Source organism: Strigops habroptila, chromosome 4, assembly GCF_004027225.2.
Source record: "Strigops habroptila isolate Jane chromosome 4, bStrHab1.2.pri, whole genome shotgun sequence".
Classification (NCBI taxonomy): Eukaryota; Metazoa; Chordata; class Aves; order Psittaciformes; family Psittacidae; genus Strigops; species Strigops habroptila.
Genome location: NC_046358.1, coordinates 58,812,015 through 58,817,973, shown reverse-complemented (window position 1 = coordinate 58,817,973; position 5,959 = coordinate 58,812,015).

Below are 5,959 nucleotides of genomic sequence, written 5' to 3'. Positions count from 1 at the left end.
TGGGAAGAGAGGTTGCCATCAAAGACTGAGGCAAAAGTTGTTGTTGTGTACCTCAGCCTTCTCCTCATCTGTTGTTAGCAGTTTGCCAGTCTTGCTCAGCTGGGAGGTGCACTTTCTTTGACCTTCTTTTTCTGGCTGACATACCTGTAGAAACCCTTCTTATTATTCTTTGCATCCCCCCAGCCACACATTGGCCTTCCTGATCCCATCCCTACAAAAGTAGGGTACATCCCTATACTCATACCAGGAGACCTGTCCCTGCTTCCACTGCCTATGCATTTCCTTCTTGTCCTTCAGTTTGACAGGCAGGTCTCTTCCCTAACTATGCTGGTCTCTTGCAGTCCTTTCCTGATTTTTTTACACATGGGGATTAAGAGTTCATGTGCTTTATGGAAAGCATCCTTAAAGATGTGCCAGCTCTGTTCTGCTCCCTTATCCCTGATGCCAGTTCCCCAGGGGGTCCTATTGCCTAGCTCTTTGAACAGCTGGAAGTTTGCTTTCCTAAAATTCACTTGTGTTAATGAGTAACAGTCCCAGTATCGCATCCCCTCTGGTAGGACTGAAGTTATCCTTGATGCTAGCCAGGAGTCTCTTGGATTGTCTACAGCTCACCGTGTTACTTTTCCAGTAGATGTCAGGGTGGCTGAAGTGCCCCAACAGGATGAGAGCCCTGGTCAAACGTTCATCTTCTCTTCTGGACACCAGCAGTTTATAGGGTACGAACTATGAAGAACTGAACAGATGCTAGGAGCAAAAACTCCAGCCCAAAAACCAGTTTGTAAGAATTCATGGTTAGAGGGTAGAGAAGCTCACAGAAATAGCATTGTGCTTGCTTATCACTGTGAATACAGTCCAACCTGATCAGTTCCCCTGTACTGTTTGCCACACAAATTCAACAGCCATCTGCTGGCATGAGGGAGTTTGAAACTCGAAGTAACTCTAAAGTGAGAGCAGGTTTTGTAGTTCTGTGTGACTAAAAGTTTGTTCACTTTATAATTAATCTTGGACTCCCTGGAGAAGAAAATGGAGGCTTTTTAAATAGTGTTGACAGACCAATAGGACCTCAGGGTTTGCCCTCACTAGGCTCCTGAATTACTGTGAATTATACTGACTTACTGTGAATATTTCTCTTCCAGGAATAGCATCAGACTTTATAGCTAGATAGTGCTCACTTCAGTGAGTCCCTTATCACTGGCCAGGGTTCCCATGAGCTGTTGAAATAGTTATGATTTTGTTCAGAGAGCTATTGCCAACAGGCCAATGTACTTTGCCCAACAGGGATGAGAGAGAAAATACTAGTTATTTAAAAAGCACAAATACTGAAAAGTACATTAATGATGGAAAACCCCACCCTGTTTTCCACCATGAAAGGTGCTACGAAACCTTCCTATAAAATTGTAGGCGTTAGCTCAGCTACTTGAAGCTGCGGTCTCTAGTGACGCTCACCAATGCTGCCATCTACAGCACTGTTACGGTTGTTATTCTCTGTCCTGGACCTTCACACGCACTTCACCCTTTTGCACCACCATAGAAACACCTTCATTTGTCTGTACAGGCAGAGTTTCAGTCAACTGATTTGACACATAATTAATTCAGTACAAGCGTATTCATACATTCATATGTACCACAAAATGCCGGCCGGATACTGTTCAAGTGAATGTTAAATGAAATAAATGTGTGTGTGTGTTGATGTCTAGTAATACATGAATCTTGTAGTAAACTTTATCAGGACATTCTTTTCCCCAGTTACATCTGTCTGTAACTTTCCCCCACAGGTTACCTTGCTTTTTTCTTCCATTAACTTCCATATAGCAGCCTTCCAGTGCCTAAAGGGGTCGGCAAGAAATCTGGAGAGCAGCTTTTTAAAAGGGCCTGTAGTGACAGGACAAGGGTAACGCCTTTAAACTGACAGAGGGGAGATGTAGATTAGACATTAGGAAGAAGTTCTTCCCTGTGAGGGTGGTGAGGCCCTGGCACAGGTTGCCCAGAGAAGCTGTGGCTGCCCCATCCCTGGCAGTGTTCAAGGCCAGGTTGGACAGGGCTTGGAGCAACCTGGTCTAGTGGAAGGTGTCCCTGCCCATGGCAGGGGGTGGAACTAGATGAGCTTTGAGGTGCCTTCCAACCCAAACCATTCTGTGATTCTATGATTCCTCCTACTTTCTTTGGCAGCCAACTGGAATACACAGTGTAATCCCAGCAATAACCACTCCCAGTGCTGTCAGCAAGCAGATGGCAGGAAGAGTTCATGTAACAGATTGCGCTCAGGATCAGTTTCAACATCCACCATTTTAATATCTAAGTGGTCATGGCACTGAGCCATATCATGAGGCCTTTTGCACAGTGTACAAGAAAGATTCTCATCTTGCTGAGACAGAGCAAGTCTTGCCTGGTATCTTTAAACACCCACAAAAATTAGTCAGATGATAACTAGTCGAGCATGGCTTCACCCCTGCTTACAACATTCTTTATCTTGACCAGCTTTCAAAGGTAAAAGAAACTTTTTTTTTTTTTAACACTGAAAATATCAAAGAAATTACCTCAGCCTGTGACATCGCCTGTCTACTTAAGGGAGCACCTTACCACCACGTTGTCGTGATGCTATTTCTACATCTTCCAATCCTCAGGTACTTCACTTAGTGATGCTTTTAATGGTGGAAGTGAGTTTTTTCATTTAAGGTGTGAATATGACAAGAGTGAACTAGTGCTAACAGATCACAGTGTTTTGCAATGTTTCTTCTGCACACCAGAATGGTCACTGAAAGGGTAATAATACTACAGAGGTTACACACTCCATGGCCTGCCACCAAGATCATAACAGGTTGCTATTATTTTATATGTGCCCATCGACCGCAGTCGGTTGGGGTATAAAGTGAGACAGGACTTGGCTCTTATATGCAAAAACATTTTGTTCATTCTTCCTTCAAAAGAATCTTTTCTTGCTCTACTCAGTACCTAGACACCCATGAAGTGCAGAGATACTTGGAGCAGTGTAGAGACATGTAAAGATGGTACCCTAAATCACATAATTTCTCATTACTCATTGAACATCCGTTTTTGTATCCTCACTATCTCAAGGGAAGCTCTGTCAAATTAATACTGCCCCAAGTGATATGGGGCTTTGAGCAACCTGCTCTAGTGGAAGGTGTCCTTGCCTGTGGCAGGCGGTTAAAACTAGATGAGCTTTTAAGGTCCCTTCCAACCCAAACCAGCCTGTGATACTATGATTTGGAGAAGGCTTCTGTTTCTCTTTTTCCTGTGTCGTTTATTTCCCTAGGTGCTACAGAGAAAGCGAAGTGCCTTGCTTTACAAACAGGCCTGCTTTGTTGTTTACACAGATGCAGCTTAGGCTAGGCAACAACCTTGCAGTCTGGGGAAAAGAGAAGGAGGAGTCAGAGCATATTTTCTTGTTGTGTTCAGCTTTTTATTTTAATTTCTCTATAAGAAAAGTATTTCACAACATCTTTCTCTCTAAATTGGAGATATATAGATTTGATGGATGGACTGTTCAGGGGATGAGGAATTGGTTGGATGATCACATCCAGAGAGTAGTGGTCAGTGGCTCAATGCCCATATGGAGATCACCCCTGAATGGTATCTCTCAGGGGTCTGTACTGGGACCAGTACTGCTTAATACCTTCATCAATGATATAGACAGTGGAATCAAGTGCACTCTCAGCAAGTTTGCCAAAAACACAAGCTGAGTGGTGCAGTTGACACCTCTGAGGGACAGGATGCCATTCAGAGGGACCTGGACGAGATCAAGAACTGGGCCCATGTGAACCTCATGAGGTTCAACAAGGCCAAGTGCAAAGTCCTGGGTTGGGGCTAGCCCTGGTATCAATACAGGCTGGGGGATGAAGGGATTGAGAATACCCCTGAACAGTGGGATTTGGGTGTACTTGTAGATGAAAAACTGGTCACGAGTTGACAACATGCACTTGCAGCCCAGAAACCAACCATATCGTGGGCTGCATCACCAGCAGCATGACCAGCAGGTCGAGGGAGGTGATTCTCCCCCTCTACTCCACTCTGGTGAGACATGCAGTCCTGCATCTAGCTCTGGGGTCCTTAGTACAGGAAAGACATGGACCTGTTGGAGAGGGCCCAGAGGAGGCCATGAAGATGATCAGAGGGATGGAACATTCTTCTATGAGGAAAGGCTGACGGAGTTGTGGTTGTTCAGAAGAAGAGAAAGCTCCAGGGAGACCTTATTGTGGCCTTTCAATACTTAAAGGGGGTTATAACAGAGATGGTGACAGGGCCTGTAGCGATAGGACAAGGGGGAATGGTTTTAAACTAAAAGAGGGTAGATTCTGACTAGATATAAGGAAGCAGATTTTTATGAAGAGGGTGGTAAAACAGTGAACATGTTGCCCAGAGAGGTGGTACATACCCTCTCTCTGGTAACATTCAAGGTCAGGTTGGACAGGCCTCTGAGCAACTTGATCTACCTGAAGATGTCCTTGTTGATTGCAGGGGGGTTGGAATAGATGACCTTTGAAGGTCCCTTCCAACCCAAACCATTCTATGAATCTATGATTCATTCTAGGGAATTTTTAATGTTACTTCAATACTTATGTCTGTGCTGAATTCTTTAATTTTTGCTATTGCTTTAGATTGCCACAATGGCAATTGGCATTGCTTATAATAAAAGATGGTCCTTTAGAAGGAACATAGGGCAAAAGAACTCTGAGGAGAGGACTCCTACTTTGAGACACTGAAGATGGTAATCTCCCTCTTCTACAACAGGATTTCCCTGCCCCTTCAGAATATTTTCTCTCTATGATACAGAACTTTGATGACTGATAAATAGACATAAGGTGCAGCTCCAGTGCCAAGAAGAGTTAATTTTACAAGAAGTTTTCAAAGGTGGCTGTCATGGAGGTTTTAAAGAGAAACTCTTGCTTGTACGGTGCAGGGAAATGTGATGACTGCTGTTCTGGTAGCTGTAGCAGGGAGCGTAGTTGTAACCAAAAAAGCATTCAGAGTCCAAGAATCACCACCAAGAAAACCCACTGAGCTATTTTTATGTTTTCAGAACTTTTTATGGTGACATGTTTCTCAAGCAGCATCAGCCCCTCTGTTCCCGAAGTTGCTAGCCAGCAGGAGGCTTTGGGAATAGGCTTTTTACCCTCGCTGTCTCACCCACACAGAAAACCCTTAAATGTTGGTACAAATGATAGCAGGGGGACATTTGTCATAATTTTTTTCTAATATTAATATATCTCTTGCAAACCGTTGTGAGCCATCTCTCTCCTTAAACTCCTTTCTGCCAGGAAGTCTCTGTCCCATAACACTCTAATCCCTTGGCTTGCAATGTCTCCAGATTTCCCTGTATTTGAGTCACTGGCATGTGTGTCCTGTTTGTCCTTGTTGGAGCAGAAGCTCTTGGCAGATGGGCTCTGGCTATTGCAGGAAATCTCAAGCACTGGCAAATGCTAAAAGATTGCCATTCTCTGCCTTTTTCCTTCTGTAGTCCCGTTATTACATTTTTTTTTTTTATGAGCTCCCAGTCCTGTTTGTGATTGCCATAACCAATCTCACTGGGATCATAACACTGGAAATCACTGCACTGGAAATGCTGGGACTGCAGTTCCAGGTGTGGCACTTGTACGCCATGTCTATGCAGGAAAGTTTGCCACCTTATAGTAAAGAGCATAGCATAGCATAACATAGAATAGAATGCATAATGTTGACCAGTTATACCTATAACGCACCTGTGCTCTTTCGCATGGCTGCCTAGGCCCTGGAAGAGTCACTTTCTTTAATATTTAACCTTATCCTTTCCCTGAGTCCCCTAAGGCATTCAACCTTTTTCAACCCTTAAAGCTTTCCCAATAAACATAAATAATTATGCATAGAAACTTTAAATGCACCCAAAGTTTGGGTTGCTTTTGTTACTTTTAGGAATGCCATAAAAGTAGCACACAAACCACAGGCTGAAAGATCACTGATTTTA